Raw genomic sequence first — 24,787 nt, forward strand, 5'->3', positions numbered from 1 at the left:
AACACTGCTAGGTAAATAGAATTAATAAAGTAATCTTACTATTAAATCTTAAGTAAGATTAGTAAATGTCCTGGAGTATGTTAACTAGAAATGACATTAAACCTACTTGATATTTATTAGTTAATTTACTCTGTAAGAGTTTGCTTTCTTTACTTTAAACTGATTATTAAATTAACTTTAGTTTTACCTTTAAGTTTGCTTTAACAAAATAAGGCAATTGGTTTCCAAACTTTTTTTTTAAGTAAGCTGAACTTATTAGGATTTACAGTGTACTGGACAGGAAGTTCAGCTACTAGTTTGTGATGTCACAAGTACAGCCAAGTAAATACTATTGCATGGCCAACAATTGAATTTCACTCACACTGTTTTAATGACCCTGACAACGAGTGCATTCAGCATTGGGGAAAAAAAATTGCATATTTTTACTCAAAAATAATATATTTATGGTGTGTTTCTTGTATATTTTGAAGACACCCTTAATTAATTTGTAATATACTTGTAATACAAACAAAGTACACTTTAATATCACTAATCAAGCATGCAATTAGCTTACAGCATATACTTACTTAAAGTATACTAAGTATACTTGAAGTTGTTCCAATTTAGCACATAAAAGTACACTAAATACACTTACAGTTATGCTTTACTACAATTTAATTACAACTAAAATATACTTAGCACAAAATTAGTTGTTCCAAAATAGCACACTTCAAGTTAACTAATCAGTAACACACTTGAAGTATACTGACAATTAGTCTGGCTGCAAGTATACTTAGCATATTTTTTTTTTCACTAGGGTATGCCCTTAATGTGCATATATTAATGAATATTAATATATAATATTATATTAAATTAATTACTTGGCAAGCTTACAATAATAAAAATCCATGCAGTGGTTTTTAGAGTAGAAGCTCCTGTTGTTCCTTGAGATTGAACTAGACAGAAAGTGTTACAAACACACAGTCTGTAGACACTGTATTTAAATAGAGAGTACATTCGCAGTCTAGAGAAACAAACAATAGGAAAGATGCAGAAAGCGAATATCATAAATGCAAACTCATTAGAGGAGATGGAGAGAGGCAGCAACAAAACATTGAGGATGTCTTCGAAAACTTAGCAGTGGAGATGGACAGAAGCAGCAGTGAAGTGTTTCAAGATGCCTTTGAATACTTACCTGTGGAGCCGGAGAGCAGCAGAGCTGAACCGTCAAGTAGCACTGTTGTGTCAGCTGGCGGACATCCCGGCAGCGGCCCAGCAGATGGGCCTGGACAACAAAACAACCCAACAGGTAACTGACAACATTAATACAAATCAATACTGACATATATAGAGAAATAAATAGTACAAGACAATTATTGTGTAACTTCTGTGTAGCACAGCATCAGCACTGTGCTTGTAATTTGGCTGAGCCTCTTCCAAAAACATGAACGAGAAACCTGCTTATTATTCACATGAACAACATAAAGCAGCTCTACTTTAGGACAGTTTTACAAGTTAATGCTTCAGTTGTAATCTGTGCTAACAAAAAAGATGTTTCTAATCAATAATTTTTGCAGAAAAAAGCAAAAAAGGGAGAACAGGCTGTACTTGTTTCTGGACAATACGGAAGTCTGTAAAAGGCCACTTCCAAACACTCAAAAACAAAGTGTGTCCTTGTGTGTTTAACCGGAAGCCTCATGCGACGTTTAGTAGCGAGTCAACTGAGAGAAATCCCTGCAGCAGCCCAGAAGAGCACCCCGAACAACAAAACAACCCAACAGGTAAAAGACGACGTCAGTACAAATCAATACTGACATACAGAAATTGTCAGGATCCTGTCCTGACTGTCTTGTCTTTATTCAGTGTTTCTCTGTTTGTTTTGTGTCTAAGCACATGGTTCTGTTTATGTTTGTGTCTGCCTCGTGCTCCTCTCGTCCCACCTCCTTGTTTCCCCTGGTCACGCCCCCTTGTTTAGCCCTTGTCTGCTTGATTGTCTGCACCTGGTCCTCATGTGTGCTGCTCCATATGTTGGGTTCTTTTCCTTCGTGTTTCTGCTGGTTCGTTTTGGTGTTTTCAGATCTATGGTCTTGAAGTTAATCTTTTGATCCTGATTAAGTGACTTTTTGATCTGCTATCCTGCAAATTTGTATCCTTGTTTCTATTTGGTTCTTTTGTGTCTTGCTTTAGTGTTTTTTTATTTTGGTGCATTCTGGTCTAGTTTACTTTTTGCTTTTGATCTAGTATTTTATTTATCACTTTATTTCTGCTGTTTCAGTTCCTTTTTAGGATCTAAGCTCTTTTACCGTTTTGTTATATTTAATTTGGCTAGTTAGGATATTCCTTGCCTTTACTTTGGTTTCGTTAGCCATTGTTTCTTGCCTGTTTTTGCATTTTGTCTGTCTTGTTGTGTTTGTGTTGTCTTGGGTCTCGTCTTGTTTGTTAATGTGTTTGGTCTAGTCCTGCCTGTTTCCAGAGTTCCCGGGCCACTGACTCCTACTACCTGACTGCAGCTCTCTCTCAAGTATCTAGTTTTTGTTCTGAGCCTCTACCTGGCAGCAAGACCGGTGTTTCTGAGATCTACATCAAGCTACAGGTTCCTGCCTAGTCTTTCCTCTGGAGCTGCTTCTCCTGTGCTCAAGTCTATTGCTATCTCTGACGATCTCAGTGGTCACCCTTCCTGCCTGTATTGTCGTCGTCTGCCTTGCCCCTTTGTTTTGGACTGTTTCACTTCCCACTCTCAATGCTGTTGTAGTTTACGTCTTGTTAATAAAATCACCTTTTTCTGCTCATTTGCATCTGGGTCCCATTCCTTGCAGATCCGTGACAGAAATAAACAGAATACGATTACTGTGTGACTTCTGTGTAGCACAGCATCAGCACTGTGCTTGTAATTTAATTTTAGTAAACTAAAGTCACCAACATAAAGCAACTATACAGCTTTACAAGTCGATCACAGATCTCTAATCTAATCAGAGATGTTTATAAATCAATCTTCCTTGTTTTTGTTTTCTTTTGGTTAATTTTGAAATATACAGTAGGGAGAAACATCTGTGTATTATTCCGGATGTTTTGGAACACTTTAAAGTGTCTCTTCCAAGTCAATCGAAGTACGCTAGACAGCACTGACAGCGACTGTTCAATGGATATTGATCTGCCAGGTAATATTACTTTGATTCATGTCAATTCTAGCCTGTTTCTGGTTTTATTTTTATTCCCCAATCCTACTGTCTCCTCACTTGATCTGCACAGGTACAGGCATAGTTTAGTAACAAGCAGCTGCTGCTGGAGTTCAGCCTCATGTTGTATATTAACATGTTGTTGTGTGTTTTTTCCAAGGACCCGTGGATGCTCTTTATGTCAGAGGAGGGAAGCTTGGATCAGGCAACCATGGCTCTGTCTACAAAGCTACTAGAAAATCGGATGGCCAAATAGTACTCCAAACGTTACTCTTTCTGTGTAAACTTTTTGCATCTTGTTTCTTTCTGTGAGAATTTGAGTCTTGACATAAACATCAATGTTTCTACTTTTGATCCATACATGTTTAAATAATGTAAAGATGGTCATGTACACAAACTAAAAGGATCAGTTTACTCACATTTGCAAAAATTGTCTTTTTAGGTGCCAATCAGCTTTCTTATGGAGCACCAGTACCCAAACAGAAAGGAGTTGGTAAATTGACAAGACTTTATTCCTCATTGTAAGTGGCCACTAGAGGCCACTAGAGGTCGCTAGAGGTAATTCTTTCACAGTCAGGTCATTCATGTGACTGGGTTTGAGGCTGTGAGCCCAGGAACCTGTATAGCCCATCAACAGTTTCACTGTTCAGATTTCTCTTGTCCAAGAAGCTCAGTACATATGTAAGTAAACTCAGTTTGTGTAATTCTGGTGCTGTGCACTGTAACATTGTTCAAGTTGCTTGGCCTTATGTCTACATTTGTGTGCTGTTTAGCCAAGAGACCTTAAAGCTTACATCTACATCAGGAAGACGCAAGTTTAAAGTTTGCACCCTTGGTGAGTAGAGAGAGGTGTGTATTTATTTATTTATTTTTTTGTTTGTTTTTGTTTTGGTTCCATGTTTAAGAGATGGAAAATCATTAATGATGTAACATTTCTACATTGACTGTTTCTGGAATTTAGTTTTGTTGTGTATCTTTTACCAGAAAAGTTTAATGTGTTTACAGTATAACAGTCTCCAGTTTAACCAAACTGAAAAACCACTATACACTTATAAAAAGGTCACCGATTGCAATGAAATAGTTGATTTAACAAGACAGAAATCAAAGTCACTTATTGAATGCAAAACAGATATTTTATATTTAGTAGAAATAATCTTAAGTACACATCTTGAATCATAGCAACTTTTTTGGGAATACTTACAGTAAATCAAAACAAACACACACTAAAAAATAAAGTTAGAATCCAAAGCAAACTGTCCATTGATGAGGAATGAGGCGTTAGAAAGTAATTAAAGGCTTATCTGGTGTCCCGTCCATGTGTCACATAGTCCAACCTAGTTGTCCATCTTAATCCATATGCTCAATATTCAAGTTCCCAGCAAACTGGAAGACCTTTCCAAGAATGTCAGATAAAAGGCAAGATGTAGATCTTTGCGGACAAAAGGGAATTACAAAACTTCCTCCACAGTCTACATATAGGGCACCAGATTCCTCCAGATACTAAAAAGTCCTTCTACAAAAATAAACAAAATCATATTCAATATTCAAATATCACTTCCAGTAAGTTAAACATATATTGCATACCAAATATAAACTTACTTTCAGTTGAGCACAAAACATAAGTTTCTCAACAAGGACTCAGAAGTTTGACCCATGGCTACAAAGTCTTTCTACAAAAGTCAGATAGAAACAAACCATACCAAATGTTCACAAAACACTTCAAATGAAATACATTGTTAAACATACATTTCATATAAAAACCAGCCTTACTTTCTTTCAGTTGAGCATAAAACGCAAGTTTCCCAATAAACCAAGTTCGACCACATTGTCAAGACCATGTTCTCTATCTTCTATACCCTGACATAACTTATAGAGCAAATATTGCACTCTAGTGCCCACCGTGGTGAGGAAGAGAACAACACCTCACCTTACTCAGTCCTATAACAGGCTGGTGACTGTTATATATCACCCCCCTCATTGGAAGATTGGACACTTCCATAAAAAGGCTTTAAGTTGTGTACATGGCAAGTATCATAATTATCAGGGTTATCAAAAAACGAAACTGTATAATTTACAGGTCCCAAACACTTACATACCTTGGCAGGACCTTTCCATTTTGGAGACAGCTTAGCCATAAAACCATCATCAGCTTTTGACAGAGGGTGAGTATGAACCCAGACAAGGTCACCTTCTTTGTAGAGAGTCTGTTTTCTTCTCAGATTATAATAGTGTCCCTGCTTAGCCTGAGCTCGTTGCACATTCTCTTTAACCAACTGGATGAGGTTCTCGTGTCTCTCCACCGTATCGTATGTAGGATCACAAGGATTGGGTGGTCTTGTTAGAGCTCTCTCTAATGGTCCTTTCAGCTTACGCCCCAAAGCGATTTCAGCTGGGGTAAATCCTATGCTCTCTTGCCAGGCGGTGTTAACGGCAAACCTGAACTCCGGTAACCATTTGTCCCAGTTTCGATGATTGTCTTTCACATATGAAGCGATCATAGTCTTAAGTGTCCGGTTAATACGCTCTTAAGTTTGTTTGAGGATGATAAGCTGTGGTCAACTTTTGTATGACACCCCATTGTTTGCATACAAGATTTATGAGATTTGAGGTGAATTGTGCACCCCGGTCAGATACTAGGTAGACTGGCGTTCCCCACCATGTAAAAATCTCATCAATGAGGATGCGTGCTATCTGAGGTGCTTTGGCAACCCGTAGTGGAAACAGTTCAACCCATTTTGAACAGTAATCCACTATGACTAACAAATGCTCACTCTGTTTCGGACTCTTTGGAAATGGACCCATCAGGTCTACACCCAACATGTGTCCTGGTTCTATGACTGGAGTAGACTGTAAGTAGCCTGAAACTTGGAGAGGGTTGGTTTATACTTTTGACATGTTTGGCACTCCTTACAGTATTTCCATACATCAGTCCTCAAACTGGGCCAATAAGCAACTTCCATCAATCTCAGTAACGTTTTAAGTCGACCTAGGTGTCCACTCAATGGATTGTCATGGGCATACCTTAAAAACTCAGCTCGTAAACAGGCAGGTATTACTAACAGTACTTTTTGGTCCTTTTCGTCCATCGGGTACACTGCGGAACAGAAATCCATTTTGAATAACGTAATGAACTCTAGATGGATCTTGGCTTGCTTGTGAACCAACTTTCTTGCACAAATCTTGCACTTCTGGATCATTCTGTTGAGCGGTGGCAACATCTGCCCAGTCAACCGGCAAATTATCTGGTACTTCAGAATTCCTGGTAGCTTTGACCATGGCAATCATAGGCACTGAGGTGGTGTCTAAACTTCGAGACAGGGTATCCGGTACAATGTTACACTGTCCTTTCCGATATTTGACTTTGAACTCATAGCCTTGAAGTCTAATTGTCCAGCGAGTTAATCTGGAGGAAGGTTTGGGATGCTGGAAAACCCAAGTTAAGGCAGCATGATCAGTAATTACCTCAAACGGTCTTCCTTCCAAATACACTCTCCACTTCTCTACGGCCCATACAACTGCAAGACACTCCTTTTCGGAAACGGAGTAAGTTTGCTCTACTCCTCGAAGTCGTCTAGATGCATATGCAATCACCTGTTCTTGCCCATCGATCTCTTGGGTCAACACCGCATCAAGGCCAGTTTCACTTGCATCTGTTTGTACCTTAAAAGATTTCTTAAAGTCAGGTGGGATAAGAATAGGGGCTCTTGACAAGTCCTTTTTTATCGTTTCAAATGCCTGCTGGCATGTTTCGGTCCAAGTCCACGTGGCTTGCTTGCTTTTTAGTGCATGAAGTGGTGCCGCTTTTTCAGATAGATTTGGTATGAATCGATGATACCATCCAGCCAATCCCAAAAACCTTTGTAAATCTTTGAGAGACTGGGGTACTGGGAAAATCACAAATAGCTGCTACCTTAGAAGGGACTGTTTTTATTCCTTCCGAGGATACTACATGCCCTAGAATGATAAGCGATCGTTGCATAAGGTTGCACTTCTTAAGATTCAGGGTCAGACCTGCTTGATGGAGACAGTCGAAGACTTGATTCAGATGTTGTAAATGCTCTTGTTCGTTTCTTGAATACATCACTATATCGTCGATGTAAACAAAGCAACACTTCCCTCTAATATCTTTGAGGACACATTCCATCAATCTTTGAAAGGAAGCTGCAGAGTTTTTTTAGGCCAAACGGAAGGCGTAAAAATTCAATTTGACCTGCTGCAGTTACAAATGCAGTCTTTGGAATACTGTCAGGTTCCATTTCTAACTGCCAGTATCCGCTCTTCAGATCCAAAGTACTGAATATCGATGCTCCATGCAAAGACTCCAATATGTCTTGGATCTGTGGCATGGGATAACCATCCAAGTGTGGATGGTTACAGTTCCTCGAAGTAGGCTTGCCAAACGTGGATTACAATTTCTAAGAATGGATTGCAAGATCTCCTTTTCTGACATATCCTTTTTCCATTTTAAACAGAGAGCCCTGTAGTGGAAAGCAAAATCCTGTATAGTCTCTTGTGCACCTTGTTTTCTCTCTAGAAGCCTTCTAGCTGTTTCATTCTCATAGTCTTCATTCAGGAAAGAACGCAGGAAGACTCCTTTAAATTGCTCCCACGTCTGTACATTCCTCTTCTCAGCCACCCACCAGTCCTTTGCGGTGTCTTTTAAAACTAAAGTAAGTGAAGCTAATATTTCATAGTCAGACAAAGGCCGAATAGCCAGGTATTCTTTACATCTCTCTGTAAATGTGACTGGATCATCATCTTCACTACTGTTAAAGTTTGGAAACTCTGTTTTCACAGGTGGAACTGCTAAAGTACTTCCAGAAACAGACATCTGCATATGGCTAGGTTGAACTGTATAGGTTTGGTTACTGACTTGGAAATTTGAGGGAGGCAGAATGGAGCTCTGGGTGGGATGAATCAGCATTGATTTAAGAGGGATCAGAGTTTTGAGCTTATCATCAATCAGTCTACCATGGAGCGACCCAGATCTTGGATACTAAGTTCAAGTTTTTGCTGAATCCTTGAACATTCCCTCTCCATTCTGTAAGTTAACCTGTCTTCCAATTTCTGACATCTATTATTCACTTCTGCTTGAGTAACACCCTCATCAACCTTTCTATTACATTCATCCAGTCTTTTTTCCACACTTGTGAGTCTCTCCTCCAGCTGTCCCAATCTCTCCACAACCGCTGAAAAAGAACTGACTTCAGGTCTTTTCTCCATTTCAAGTGGTATTGGTGGTGGAAAAGAAATGTCATCAGGAACTTCAATTCTTTCGTACTCATCCCCCGTGTCAATATACAATTCACTGAATGTGCTGATGAGCTCTCGAATGGGTGAGGAAGAGAACAACACCTCACCTTACTCAGTCCTATAACAGGCTGGTGACTTTTATAACAGATCAAATTAATGTTTATGTGTTATTAGTTTTAAATACCTTTAAGGGTCATAGTGCATGGCATATGTACAAATGCATGATGATGCACTGTAAAAGATGTAAGGATTTATTTGTAAATTTGTGTTATGCCAAAGGCTTATTTAACTAGCTATTTGTGTGTTTACTTTTAGTTTTCACAGTGCTTATGCTGGTTGCAGGATAATAAACCCAATTGCACCCGTTAGAGACTCTCTGCCTCATATTCACAAAGCGAAGGGCTGCGACACTCATGAAATTCTTTATTAAGAATTGTTTTATTAAATTCTGTATGTAGATAGTAAAGCCTAGAATCATCAGATATAAAGTGCATGTAAAGTTCATCGCCTTCATCTTTAATTTCTCTCACTCTTTAGTTAGGAGATTTGAAATTATTTGGGAGTCATCTAACCTTTTGTCAATCTCTTTTCTTTAGCCTCTGTGTCCCTTGTGTCTGGAGTTATCCACAATGAGAAGAGTGCAAAGTAATCCACCCTGTGACCGTATTTGGGGTATTTTGGCAACCCAGCGATTTGGGTTGATTTATTAACCCAGCATGCTGGGTTGCTTTTTTTATGGTTTAAAATTACTACACTGCTAGGCTAAAATGAACTCAAAATTGAGCTAGGCATTAAATCTACATATCTTGTTCATTTTAAAATCACTTTAACACACACAGAATGACTACCAAAAGATAAATGTTTAATAAAAACTACAACAAGAGAAAACATTCAAAAGTAACATGCATGTGAAAAGAAATGCAGAAAAAGTATGGCATTAGCAGGTACAGAGTTTATAAATAAGGCACTGAACATTTGCTGACTATAACGTATTGTGAGCATGTGTATGAACTCCATTTCTACTGAACAACACAGCACAAGCATTTGACATTTTGTTTTTACAGACTATACACTTATGGTTTGTTTCATAGTCCATGATCACATGAACATGCATCACTGACAATTTTTATGATCTCTTTAAGATAATTCATGTAGTCATGAAGCCCCATTACCTCAGCAAAGATGTGCAACAACTTTGACATTATCCAGGGCGGCCTCCTCCTTTAAAACCACTGTTGCATCAGTTTGGGGGAAAGATCATTTCTCCTCTTTGTCCAGCATTCATCCCAGTCACCACTTGTTCTTCATCAGTGGCCTAAAAGAGAAAAACATTTAAAAAAGAAAACATTTAGAGGTGCATCCAATTCTGTAAGGATGGGAAACTAAACTGTTTTATAATTTCAGCCATATTGTGTGGTTGTTTATTGTCTTTGTCTACCACAGTGCTCTAGAATAAAAATCTTAAAAGAATAAAGCTCTCTTATGTCTCTGGCCTTTTAACATCTGCATAAAACATTCTTTTACACTTAGTCAAAAAAAAAAGATGACATGAAATTATGACCTTTATTTGCCTTAAAGCATCTTTCCCTCTCTTATTAAGAAGCTGAGAAGATCGCCTCCTCACACAAGCAGGCTTCTGTGTTGCTAACTCCAAAGTTGGTTTAGGTTCTGCAATGAAAAACACACATCAGTGGTTTAATTAAAATGTGAACAAATTACTTGTTCATTGTTGATACTGTTGTTGCATCAAAATGTTAAGTACACAAGCAGGAGACAACAGAAACATTTATTTTCTACAAATAACTTGCATCAATCTCAAAAGAATTAAGCGCTCACCTATGTCTCTGTCTCATCTACATAAAACGTTTTTTACTCTTAGACAAAAAAGATAACATAAAATTATGAACTTTACTTGCCTTAAACCATCTTTCCCTCTCTTATGAAGAAGCTGAGAAGATCAAATCCTGACATGTACTTAAGTAGGCTTCTGTGTCATTAACTCCAAAGTTGGTTTGAGTTCTGCAATGAAAAACATGGACACCAATGGTTTAAATAAAATGTGAACAAGTCATCATACTATTGTTGCATCAAAATGTGAAGTAAACAGGCAGGAAACAACAGAAACATGTATTTTCTAAAATAACTCACATCAATCCTGAAAGAATGAAGCTCTCTGTTGAACTCTCTATGTTGAACTCTCTGGCGTTCAACGTCTACAAAAACGTCTACGACCTTTACTTGCCTTATACCGTCTTTCCCTCTCTTCTGAAGAAGCTGAGAAGATCGCCTCCTCTCACACAGTCTTCTGTGCCGTTAACTCCAGAGTTGGTTTGAGTTCTGCAAGGAAAAACACGGACATTAATGATTTAATTAAAATGTGAACAAGTCATCATACTATTGTTGCATCAAAATGTTAAGTAAACAGGCAGAAGACAATGGAAACATTTATTTTCTACAAATAGCTCATATCAATCAAAAATGAATGAATCTATCCTGTCTCTGGCTTTGAACATCTACATAAAACATATTTTTATTTTTAGACAAATAAATAAATAAATCAAATAAAAGATAACATTACCTTTACTTGCCTGAAATCGCCTTTCCCTCTTTTCTAAAGCTCAGAAAATCGCCTCCTCACACAAGTAGGTTTCTGTGGTGTTCCTAACCCAGCACCGCTGGGTTATAAATTAAGACCATTTTTAACCCAAAACTGGGTTAAATTAACCCAATGTTCTTACCCAGCGGTCTCAACCCAGCATTTGGGTTGAAAAAACAACCCAGCGTAAGAGTTTATATGATTGGTTTTAGACGGACAATCAAGTGATTTTAATTATGAGCACCTAACAGCGTGACTTTGTGCAAGTTCATCAAACAAAGGTCACCCAACTGAAAGAGTTACCAAAGTAATCTTGTGCCAACTTGTGGTCGCATTGCATCATTGTAACGTGTACCATTCATCATAATTGCACAAATTTGAGAAACATCCTCATAAACAGAGACACCCTGCAGATGAAGCTGATAGACTTTGGAGGTGCACAGCTCATCGCATTTTTTTTTTTTTTTTTTTTTTTTTTGGTAAAGATCACTGATATTTACACTAGTTCACTGATGATGCTTTACTAAACTCTGGGAATGTGTTGTTTATAGCAAATGAAGTATATAATTTAGGGGCAGTGTGCAGAAGGACAGCTGTACAATCAGGATGTAAATGGTTATATAGAGTGCTGTGTGCACTCAAAGGAATTCCACTTTGGAATATTTATGAATATTATGGAATATGAATATTTAGCAGTGATTAAATGTTCATGGGCATCCGGAGAATGTGACAGTAACAGTAACAAATGCATTGTAATTCATAGTCACATAACCTTACATGATCTGCAGACCTCAAAATGTGTTCACTAGTGTCAGGTCAAACATGACAAATCAGCTCTCTTCTGAAAACTTTCACAGAATGCATAGATCTTCTTTGGAATCTTAAGAACAAGCGCAAGCAATGGAGCACCTTAGAGAAGATCTTAGATCACGCCTGGTTTAAAGAAGCCTCCACCGTGAATGAAGGATAAAGAAACTGAAAAAGTAAGCATGAGAAGAATAATTATTTTGATTAGTTCAGGCCTTTTAAGTCAAAAAGTCCTTGTTTCGATTTAAAACGCTCTCATTGTTTGACAGGTAGATGTTCTCCTGTTCGGCAGCAGCTCCTCCAGTGCCAAGACGTCTCCCTTTCAGCCCTGCTGTCCCTGATGAATTGTAATGGCAGCTGCAAGATGTTCCTTCCAAAAACTGTTGGACCTGTTCTCCCCATGTTCTACCTGGAGAGCTCCACTGTGTGGGTTCGTACGTCATGGAATTTTAAAAAGCCATTTCCTGGCCTTGAAAAAATTTAGAAAAGTTGTGAAAATTTATTTCACAAATCTTCGTATAATAGAGTTAATCAAGTCCCGAATTTCGGTGCAGGATTGTGCATATATGGCATAGTTCGCGTATAGTTTTACTCTTTCTCACAGCTTTCGAGATTAAATTAAGTGAAATTGCTGCAAACATTTATTTATTATAGCATGCAGGTTGGATAAGTAAATAAATCCACACAGACTAGCAGATTAAATCAGTCATTTGACAACAGTGTAAAGGATTATCTGTACCGCATCAGCGACTCTGTCCATCTGTACTCTCTTTTACTGTCTCAAAGCAGCTTCACATCGGTGCATCTCATCTGAGATACTAGACTTTTAACTGGTGTTTCGGGACAGTTGACAGAATTGACACTTGTCTAATCGTGTCATTGTTGCATTGTCACACTTATTGAGTCTTTTAACCCTTTCACTGGGGAGTTAAACATATTCTGTCTGACCCCCCCAGAGTGAGTTTTTTTTTTTTTAGGCGACCGTTATTTTAGAACGTTCTCTTTATTGTTTCCATGGCGACGCATCATGATTGTGACGTTACACACCGCAGCCACTGTATGACAGACTTTTGGCTTTTATTTCGTTTTTTTTCCCACTCATCTATATAATGACTGTTTAATGCAGGACATGAATGCATTTAACCTACAGTTACAAATGCATGAAAACTGTTGTTCTTTAATCCTAAAACGTTGAATGCTAATACTTAACAAAATGAAAAGGTAATTTAAATGTGGAATTACAACCGCCAGTAGGTGTCAGTAAGTCAGTTAATAAATGAGTCATTGCGATTGAACCGAATCATTTAAACGGTTGATTCATTCAGGAACAAAACACCGTTATGTTGTTTAGAGACGCAAAACAGTGCTTTGGCTGTGTTTGGAATGATTTTTGTTGGGCGAAACAGAGCAAAAATAGGTAATATGGTGTCTAAAACGTAGGTTTCTTAATATTAACTTCTAGTTTATTGAACTGTTGTATAAAATCAATATCACATTTGTGAAAAAAAGAGGCACTCTTCGTGTGATATTGATTAACTATGCATTTTAAAATGCATTTTAGACTGAATCACGCAGTGAAAGAACGCACTCTAAATGAGCACCGTCAGTCTAGCTAGTGTTTAAGCACAGATAAATGAAGCTGTCCATACACTGTATGATAAATAAATCTCTTACTTACATAGCTCGTACATCTGCACTTTGTTGCTTATAATGGGGGAATTCGCGAGTTCAATCTGAACAAAACTCCAGGTTTCAGCAATGACTGTTCTGAACGCCTCTGATTGGCCACTGCATTCTAAACTCAACAGAGTCGTGTGTGATTGGTTATAATGCGCAACGCTGCAAAAACGCGTGAAAATAAAATATGATTTAACGTGTGCAGGTCTAAATTTAATACAGCAATCGAATCTTTTCATTTCAGTTTCATTTTCACTAGTTTTATGTTTAAAGTATTATATTTTTATTGAAAAACCAATATATGAATTTTTGGGGTGTTATGGGGGGGCCCTTAATGCTTATGGGAGGTCCGGCACCCACCCCCCCCCTCGATTCGAACACTGCCTAATTATGCAGGAAATAATAAACATGACTGTATATCTGGTATTACTATCTGAAATTGATTCGAATACACAATGAATAATACAATACAAGCCTCTGTTACTATATTGCTCCTATTACAATTCAAATCTTTGAAATAAAGCTTCATGTCTTTAAGTTCATATTGTATATAGAGTTATGATGTGTATATTTTTAATGTGCCTGATTGAGCAACATTTATTTCAGACTCTTAAAGATCACGTCAATTCTGTAATGATTTACTAACATTGCCGTTTCCATGTGAGTAAAATGTTAGGTACATATGTTGAACTAATTATTTATTTAACGAACAAATTATTACCTGCTTCAAAATGAATACTGTTAACGAAATCATTGTTGATGCAGTTAGACGTCTGTATAAATAAAAACACTATAACAAAATTACATAAACAGTGAATAACTGTACAAGGCAAAGTATATGTATACAAATCATAAATCTTCATTCAGACTTCTGAATTAGTACTTTGTCATTTGTAAACATATGTTGAACGTCCAGTGTTTATCAGGTTCATCTAATGTACCTGACATGTAATGTAGGCTATAATGTTAATGTTAACGTTAATGTTAAAATATCACTGTTATTTTACTGATATTTTTACACAAACAGAACTTTTTTAAGGTTATATTTGCTTACTTTCATGACGTTTTTAAAACGTTTTATTCCAACGTTCATATTACGTTATTTTAACACCTGAATAAAACGTCCCCCGAAAGTTGTAGTTTGGTCTGGTTTCATTTTCGTAGTGGACGAACGTGATATTTACGTTTTTTTGACTACTCAAAGAAAACGTTCCAGGTTGGTATTTTTACAACGTTTATAAAACTAAAAATTTTATTTTGGTAACATATTTTTTTATTTTAAAAAACGTTTTTAAAACGTTGTACTACAACATTACCTAATTGCAACCAAAATACAACGTTGTGAAAAGTTGTAACCCACCCAGCAAAAACTCGTCGAAAAGACGACAATGCCAGACGTTTAAACAACGTGAAATTTTGGTCGAAAAGTGAAAGACGAAAAGACGTCTTTTTCAGGCCGAATTTCAACCGTAAATTCATGATTGTATTTATTTCATATTAAAAAATGACAATTCACAAAAGAGTACTAAAACATTTATTGACACATTAAATACATCTTTCAAGTAAAAAGCACTTTCCTGATCACAAATTAAGCCTGCATTTGATTACACACCTTAAAAACAGTAAAATTATAAAATATAACTATATGTTTTCTATATGAATACATTGTGAAAGGTAATTTATTCATGTGAACTACATTTTCATCATAATTACTCCAGTATTCAGTGTCACATGACCCTTCAGAAAACATTTTTAATATGATTTGCTGCTCAAGAAACATTTCAGATTATTATCAAAGTGGAAAACAGCACAAATATTTTTTGTGGAAAACATATTATTAGTATTCTTCAAATAGAACTTTCAAAGGAGCAGTATTTATTTGAAACTGATTTTTCAAAACAGTAATCTTTGAAATACTGAAAATGTTTATAACACAGGACAATGACCAATTCTAAACACATTAGAACACATCTCACCCAAAAAATGCTAATTTTGCCATTAATTACTTACTTTCATGTCTCTCCAAACCCATAAGAAACTTCTGTGCAGAATGCAAATAAAGATATTTTTAACAGATGCCTTGTGTATGCAGAAAACAGCAACAACAACAAAATTACGCCTTTATTCATACATCAGGTATCTCCAACGCATTTTCACAAAAGCACCATAAGATTTTTGTCTGTGTGTGAATAAAAATGCAATATTTTTGTGCATATAAACCATTCACATCACTTCATAAAATTAAGGTTAAACAACTGGAGTCACACAGATTACTTTAATTCTGTCTTTACTACCTTTCTGAGGCTCGAAAGTGGTAGTTGCATAAACTGTGAAATAGAGGGACAAAAATTTCTCAGATTTCATTAAAAAGATCTACATTTATGTTTCAAAGATGACCAAAAGTTTTACAGGTTTGGAAAGACATGAAGGTGAGTGCTGAAAATTTTTGGTTTAACTAACACATTAGTTAAACAGTTCCCTCAGGGGCATCAGTAGCTCTCTGCCTGATCTCTGGTTCTTCTGCTTCTTCCACCATCCCAATCCTGGATTTTTGAGCCACGACAAAAGTTTCCACTTTAAATGCTTTAGCCTGGCTGCTTTTTCTCCAGCATCTAAAAATGAGAAAGAAAACAAGAACCAAAATGTAAATGTTAAAAACAAACAAATAAACAAAAGAGTAGGAACTGACTTACGGCATGAGAACAATTTTCTAGAATTTTCAACAGTTTTATGTCACTTCCTATATATGCATCACAAATGTGGTACATTTAAAATTACCATGCAAGTACTAAAAGAATTCAGCTGCTGAAATGTTAAATGGATAGTACATAAGAACTGTACTGAAACAGTGATCTCTACAAAGGTTATAAAAGCCAAAACATATATAAATACTGAGAACGTGTTTGACATTTACAAAAAAAAAAAAAAAAAAAAAAACTTAATTATATTATTTTTATTAAAATGACCAATCGTTACGCTAGATAAGACCCTTCTTCCTCAGCTGGAAACTGCATTTTGGAAGTTCAAAATCGGGCCACCATATCAGTCCATTATATGGAGAAAAATGCTGAAATGTTTTCCTCAAAAAACATAATTTCTTTACAACTGAAGAAAGAAAGACATGAACATCTTTGATGACAAGGGGGTGAGTACATTATTTATAAATTGTTGTTCTGGAAGTGTAGTTCTCCTTTAACCACTGACTAATGATCAAGGGACCTGAGAGATACACACCCATAGTTTAGGTAAATTTATAGTTAAACTGAAGACCTTGATTAGTTTGTTCAGACGAGAGAATGAGAGACAATGTTGCGATCTCCTGAAATATGCTCTAAACATGACAATTCAGAGAGGCAGGATGACTGCTAGATTGATGACTTACAACTCTGGTTTGTCCTGGGTATTGAGGACTTATTGAGGACTGGGTACTGAAGTTCTGCAGAGTTTCTGGTGATCCTTGATCAGCTGCTCAGGTCAGCTTAATTGGTGTTGGAGCTATCAATCCACTGAAAAATAAGGAGCAATATGAAGTCACAGATGCATTTTTATTTGTTCTTGTTAGTCTTACTGTATTCTTAAAATAAGTTATCATTACCTTGTGTTTTATTGGTGATTTTCAGTCTCTGAAATAGAAAAGTTCTATTAGTTATGAATGGAATCATACCAGTTTTAACACCATGAGCAAAATGCATACAACATACGACAATACAATAGAACCTATTATAATCAGTGATGCTGTCTACACTGGATGAGGCACAGCACAACACTACAAATCCCTGACAGCAAACTGATGCTGCATTCTATTTACCATGTACTGACACAAAGTTCAAATGATTTTCAATGGTTGCTCTGGTTTGCATCCAGCATAGACAGACAATCTACGTCATTGTGCATTGCATTCTTGGTATACAATACAAATCACCAAAGGTAAAAAAAAAAAATGATCAAAAAAATCTGTTTACGTTAATATTTTTAAGAGCTTCTTGCATTTTATTAGAATAAATGGACTAATATTTGTATCCCTTGTGTTATTAACATTTGTGGTCAGTTTTGTTTATGTTTTTGAAATAAGTCTCTTATGTTCACCAAGAAAACTGCATTTATTTGATCATAAATAAAAACAGAAATTTTTATTTAAAATAACTGTTCTCTATGCGAATACATTGTAAAATGTAATTCGTCATAAATAGAATGCGGTAGCAGTTTACTGTATGGAATTGGTCGTGTCGCCCCTCGCCGCATCCAGTGTAGACAGCAATGATTATAATGGGTTCTACTGTATTTTGATGCGTCGCTCGTGTCCAGTGTAGACACGGTGTAAGCATAATGATGCTGCAAAATCAGGTTAGATCACTTTTTAAAACATAATGAAATAAAAAATAGTTATTTAAAAATGGTAATTTCACAATATTACAGTTTTACTGTATTTTATTCAAATAAATGCAGCAGTTGTTGCCATAAAAGACTTATTTCAAATACATGACAAATCTGACCCTTACACTTTTGAATGGTAGTGTATGTTTAAGGTATTACTTACTGGTCATATGGTTCATAATGTCTAGAGATGTTCTTTGACAGGAGATACGCTCCAACTCTGGTGCACGGCCATTAGAATGGAAGATTCTAGGAAGGAACGCAAACAGTCTGGAACATAAACAATCTGTCAACAATATTTATTATACAATGTCAGGTTTATTAGAAGTAAACTATAGCAAAGGTGAAATGCAGAAAAGAAAAATAAATAATATATAGAATATACAAAACAATACAGTTTAATAACAGAATTTACATTTTTAATTTTACTTATTTAATGCTCATATACAATGTTACTTATGTTTGTATGTTAAAGTCCTTTTAAAATATCTAACAAGCAAACAAACATAAAAGTATATAGATATATATAATTTTGCAAAAGAAAATTACAGATGCATGGTGATATAGGCTAAATATATTATGAAAGATACATATAAAGTAATTTAATATGCTTTTTCAGATCACCTGTGTTTTTTATATCTCTGTCAGCAGCTCTCTTCAGAAATTTTAAAATCAGGAACTTTTCCTGTGTCGTAGAAGTTTTTTTCGGAAACTGCTGAAGTCACAGGACAAGAGGAATCAATATTTGTTTACCATGAAAGGTCAAAACATGCTTAAAGTACTTTTGTATCTGATTAACCGTATATTGCATACTTCTAGGTTAAATAAATTAGCTTACTTCCTTTCATCCAATGACAAATTGCCTGCAAAACCTTTATAAAAAAAAACAAAACAGCAAGTAACGTTAATTAAGATGACATTAAAAGCCCAAACTTTCATAAACAAGAGCTCAAGTCAATAGTTAATCTAATTTACCTCTTATAGTTAGCATTACAGTTCAGATGCTAACAGACTTTTTCTGAAGACAATAAACCATTTCTATAAAGTAAATATTCAACAGAAGTGTATCATTTACATGAAAGAAAGTGTCAGGAACACATGCATGTACTATTTGTGTAATATTAGAGACTAAACTTACCTGAATTTGTGAAAACATCAGTGGAAGATGTGTTTTGCTGCTCGACAGTTGAGTTTCCGCCCATTTCCATGGTAACTCCTTCTGCTCCAGACTTGAATGTTCAGTGTGCGCGCCCATTAAACCAAGCAGATGTCATGCAGAATGTATAAATGTCATCATAAAGTAATATTATCTTATAAAATACATAATGTAAATGAAGTAAAACACTTACTTAAATACATATTTTAAATGAGATAAAACACTTCTAGTGTTTTCCTTTTAAAAGCAACCTACACCTCAGCACTGCACAGCAATTCAGATCTATGAGAAATGTTTGGTGCACACAGCATATTAATATCATCATACAGTAATATTACACATAATGTAAATGCAGTAAAACACTTTTCCTTAATAAAACCAACTTTCCCATCCGCTCCGCATCGCGATTGAAAGAAAATATCTCTCTGAGAAAAAGTTCAGGAGAGCACAACACAGAAATACGGTGGTCATAATTATTATGCATAATGTAAATGAGGTAAAACACTTACTTTCTGTGTTTTCCTTGATAAAACCAACAGCCCTGTCTGCTCCGCATCGCGAGTGAAAAGAAATAACGTTGTCTCTCAAAGAAAAAGTTTAGGGGGAACATTAATTGCACAGCGCTCCCGTCTGTTCCGCATGGCGAGTGAAAGAAATGTCTTTGAGAAAAGTTTAGCGGCATACAGCACATTAATATCGTTATAAAACGATATGATATTACAAAACACATTTTGTGCGTAAGATTAAACACTTTATTTTGTTGTTCCCCGTCCTCATATGCTCCGCATCGCGAGGAAAGAAAATGGCGTCTGTCAAAAATATTTCAAATAGGTGAGGCGCGCAGTGTTGCCAACTCCTCAGTAAGGAAAGTAGCTATTGGCTGTCCTAAAAGTAGCTAGAAGGCGCTAAATGACGTCATCGACTAATTTGCATAAACGACCATATGCATGTAATTGTGATGGACGCTGTAGAGAGCGGAGTAACATCGCTGGAGAGACAAAAGGTGAGTAAAAACCACCCTGAATATGTTTAGAACCACAAATGAACTTCTAATGTGGATTCTTTTTTTTTATTTTTTTATTTTTTTTTTTTTTTTTTTTACGATTCACAACCCTCCTCCTTTATCCGGGCTTGGGACCGGCAATAGTGACCCAAAAGAGACACTCTGGCGGAGTTAATTGTTTTTTTTTTTTTTTTTTTTTTTTCTTTTTTACCTGGCCCACTTAGGAGCCTATAAAACATTAACATTTTTAACCTTTTTTTTTTTCTTTTTAAGTTTGGTTTTTAACCCTATGGTCCACTAAGAAACCTACAACTCACAGTAAAATATTAACATTTTTAACCATAACATTTTCTTTGTATACAATCTTTTTTTTCTTCTTCTTTTTCTTAAGTTTGGGGTTTAACCTTATGGTCCACTTAGGAACCTACAAGAAGTCACAGTAAAACATTACCATTTTTAACTATAGTATATATATATATAAAAAAATTATACAATCTAGATTAACAAAAGAGATAATAGAAAGAAAATGGGATATAGTAGAGAAAATCTGAGAAAATGGTAACTAGTCTGGCCCTAATTCAGGTTAATTGTATTTTTTTCATACCCCCTCCACATACAGACAGGCTGTGCTGGCTCACAGAAAGAGTGGCTCGTCGTCATTTTGGACAAGGCTCTCTATGGCAGGTTCAGCAACTGAGGGAGCTGACTTGAATGAGTAAGCAGCTGATGTGCCAAAAAGCTGCAAAACATTATCTGGGAGCTGATGCTCATAGCAAGCCTCACCAGACAGCTTCAGTCCATATCGGATGTACAGGATGGAGTTAAGGGTCTGCAAGGACATCCGATTTCTGAGCTTGCTTTTTACCACACTCATCTGGCTGAAAACTCTCTCGACTTCAGCATTCGAGTGTGGTAAGGACAACACAGACACAGCAGCCATGGCAAGTTCTTGAAATGGGTTGATATCAGCTGCATCTCTGAACTTCATAATCTCACTCCAGAAACTCATTGTGTTTTTTGTCTCATTCCATTTGCTAAGGTGGATGGCACGCCATTGCTGGACAATTTTGTCTATGTCTGCAGGGGAGTAGCCGAGGAGCTTGGCTATTTTTCCTATTTCTCCAGGGCTCTTATTGTGCTTTAAAGTTTCCTCCACATTAAAAACTGACATGTACTGCAATGCTTCGATGTTGTCCGGCAGTCTCACCCTCAACTCATTAGTGAGAGAGATGGTGAAGGCTACACACCGCTTTCGGACATTGATTTCATGCTCCGGCACAAGATGGAGCTCAGCTGCCTTTGATTCAAAAAGGTAACCAAGGTACGGTTTGGGACTGATGTCTCCATCTATTGGCCCTTTAAGAACATCCGTTTTTGCCAGTGGATTCAGCACCCTGCTACTCACAGACTTTATCAGGCTAACCAAGCTTTCAAGTAGCTTAAGAGGATCTACTTGTTCACCCTCAAAAGCCTTGATGGCCAACTGTACCTCACCTAGCACTGACTTCAAAAATGTCAGATACAAAATGTTTTGAGGGTCGCTATACATGGAATACAACACCTCAGCCATGTAGCAGTGTTCACTGGACTTGGTGACTGAGAAATGCAGCCTAAGCTCCTCCCACTGGTCCAAAATGCGTGAAACCGCAGGTTCAATGGAGAGCCAACGTGTGGCACAGACCTTTGTTATTTGTAAAGGTTTTTCCCCACAGTTGATGGTCTCATATATGGCCTTGTAGGCCTCCCTGCGCTTTGGAGACACTGAAAACCAGTTATAAGTCTCTCGTACCAGGTATTCCACGCTACGGGGGATGGTGTCATTGGAAGCATGACTTACAGCAAGCTGCAGAGAGTGGCATACACAGCGAATAAGAACAAGATCTTTAAGGCCATACTCTTCCTTCAGGACTTTATGGACCCCATTGTTAACCCCTGTCATGACAGAGGCATTGTCAGTCCCTATCCCCAGGAGTTTCTCTTTTTTTAGACCACACTTCACGAGGAAACCCACAACAGCACAGGCTATAGATCTGGCATCTCCTCCCTCCAATTCAACAAGCCCCAGAAATGTTGAGACAACTGTCTGCTTGGTGTCACTAAAGTACCTTATCACAACCCCCAAGTATTTAGAAACACTTATATCTGTGGACTCATCGAGGAGGAGGCTGAAACGCTGATCACCCACATCTGCAACCAACTTTTTGAGGAAGTATGGTGCTAGAACACCATTAATCATCTCTGTGCACTTTGTCCTGTGCATTTTGAAATGGGTAGCTGCAGTGGAGTCTGAGAAAGCAGCTCTACATGCTTCTCCAATGTGGTCACATGCTAGCATGGAACAGTGTTCAGCGATAGCTAATGCCATGGTGGCCTCAGCCTTTTTAGCAGAGTCAATTTTTTGAATCATAAATGGCAGGCTTTTTTGGGTGGAACTATCATAAGGCTTTGCCTTTTGAGTGTGTTTTTGAGTTGCCTTGTGTTTTTTTACATCACTAAGTTTGGCATAGAAATCAGCCTTACAATACAAACAGTATGCCCGTGTATTGTCTCCAATAAACGGCTTTAACCAACCTTTGAATTCAGGGTTTGATTCCCACTCCTTTCTATATTTTTGTGTGTACAGTTTAGACATGATGAACTGGCTAGCTAGTTTAACTTATGTCACAGAAAGGCACAAACACGACGAGATAAGTAAGTGGACCAGACGAGTAAGTGACTGAGGCTGTGTGAGTCAAACTAAATGCAGCTTTTTATTTTTGTTAAGTGATTTAATTATTTTAGACAAAGTACATTTTACATTTTAAATCCCTTGCTGAATGCAAGACAGGGCGGGATCAGCCAGCGGCGGCTTCACGCACATGATGCGCGATTCATTTGCAGTCAGGACACGGAGGGGTGAACATCTCCGCGCTCTGACTGCAGCTGGGAGGGGCTGGTGCACGAGAACTGGGCCGCCTGTGAGTGCTTTGCCACGGGGGATGGGTCAAACGGCAGCACCCGCTGCTCGTTGAGAAGAGTAAGAACAATGTGCGGTTTCACGTCAAAAAGTCTCTAAAAGTCTCCAATAACACCAGTAAAAGTCGTTAGATTTGTCGCTAGTCGCTTTTTTGAAAATGTGTCGCTAGAGGGGTCTGAATACTCGCTAAATATAATGACAAAGGCGCTAAGTTGGCAACAGTGGAGGCGCGCACACGAGAAAATATCCCGGATGTGAATTACTACTAAATCCGACGGACCAAACAACGACCATTTTTCAACGTCGATTTTTGGGCTAAAAGAAGTCCATGACGGGCCTACTTGATTTAGCCCAAAAAACGACGTCCAAATGACGTCTGGTGTTGGGTGGGAAAAACGTTTTGTGTTTGCTGGGTATGAACATAATTTTTTAACAAGCAGAGAGAATTCCCGACATTAAACAAATAACCGTTTACATGCTTAGGATGTTTGCATTGTGAAACTGTACAGTGAGACTATAGATATCTGATATTCCGATTCACAAATACGTGTAAGTGAGTGTATTGTGCCGTTTTAAATCCTTTATAAATGATCTGGATTGTGATCTATAGCAGTAGGGCATCAATCTTTCGGCTGGCAGATTAAAAGACTAGACCCATACGAAGATATTAATGATCATGAAATAATATATTTCCTTGTAGCACGAGTGGTAGAAAACGCGTTATGCTCTGAGCGCTCTTGCGGCTGTCTGACTGAGCTGCCAGTGGAAGCGACAATAAGCTGTCAGTTGAAATCACGGCCATTTGAACACTTTATTTGTAATAAACCTTCATAAAATGTCGACAAATTAAACGACTAGACCCATAAGAAGATATTAATGATCATGAAATAATATACTTCCTTGTAGCACTAGTGGTAGAGAAGGCATAAACTTGGAGCGCTCCCACGGCTGTCTGATTGAGTGGCCAGTGGAAGCGACAAACGGGCAGTTGAGAACACGACCATTTTTACACTTTATTCATAATAAAACTCTATAATATGTCGACAGTTTAAAAGACTAGACCCATAAGAATATAATAATGATCATGAAATGATATGCTTCCTTGTAGCAAGAGTGGTAGAGAACGCGTTAAACTTGGAGCGCTGTCGCGGCTGTCTGACTATGCTGCCAGTGGCGAACACACCATTTGAACACTTTATTCATAATAAACCTTCATACAATGTCACATAAGATTATATTAATCATCATGAAATAATACCCAGCAGGCACAGGACGTCAATATAACGTCAGATTGACGTTGGACCCCAACGTTGGACAGACGTTGCATTTTGGTTGAAAATGAAAATCGAGTTGATGTCAGATCCCAATGTCAGATTGACGTCAATATCCAACGTTGGACAGACGTTGCATTTTGGTTGAAAATAAAAATCGGGTTGACGTCAGATCCCAACGTCGGGTTGATGTCAGATCCCAACGTTGGATTGACGTCAGTCTCCAGTGTTGGCCAGACATTGCTTTTTGGTTGAAAATGAAAATCGGGTTGACGTCAGAACCCAATGTCAGATTGACGTCAATCTCCAACGTTGGACAGACGTTGCATTTTGGTTGAAAATGAAAATCGGGTTGCAGTCAGATCCCAACGTCAGATTGATGTCAATCTCCAACGTTGGACAGACGTTGCATTTTGGTTGAAAATGAAAATCGGGTTGACGTCAGAACCCAATGGCAGATTCACGTCAGTCTCCAACGTTGGACAGACGTTGCATTTTGGTTGAAAATGAAAATCGGGTTGATGTCAGATCCCAATGTC

The 24,787-nt window shown here is 37.4% G+C and overlaps 1 protein-coding gene and 2 long non-coding RNA genes across 4 annotated transcripts in view; all 3 read right to left on the reverse strand.

The window, feature by feature from the left end:
- LOC127171652 (fish-egg lectin) overlaps positions 1-24,787 on the reverse strand; it is a 214,884-nt gene that overhangs the window by 97,422 nt on the left and 92,675 nt on the right. The window lies entirely within an intron of this gene.
- On the reverse strand, positions 4,563-4,975 carry LOC127171659 (uncharacterized). Its single transcript, XR_007828548.1, has 3 exons — positions 4,926-4,975; positions 4,755-4,825; positions 4,563-4,668 (listed from the first exon to the last, which is right to left on the reverse strand). It is a non-coding gene; the product is annotated as an uncharacterized LOC127171659 (long non-coding RNA).
- LOC127171657 (uncharacterized) lies at positions 15,088-19,864 on the reverse strand. Its single transcript, XR_007828546.1, has 8 exons — positions 19,001-19,864; positions 18,838-18,900; positions 18,701-18,734; positions 18,487-18,577; positions 18,026-18,111; positions 17,084-17,111; positions 16,871-16,994; positions 15,088-16,100 (listed from the first exon to the last, which is right to left on the reverse strand). It is a non-coding gene; the product is annotated as an uncharacterized LOC127171657 (long non-coding RNA).

The sequence above is a fragment of the Labeo rohita genome, chromosome 10 (genome assembly GCF_022985175.1).
Source record: "Labeo rohita strain BAU-BD-2019 chromosome 10, IGBB_LRoh.1.0, whole genome shotgun sequence".
In the NCBI taxonomy this organism is placed as follows: Eukaryota; Metazoa; Chordata; class Actinopteri; order Cypriniformes; family Cyprinidae; genus Labeo; species Labeo rohita.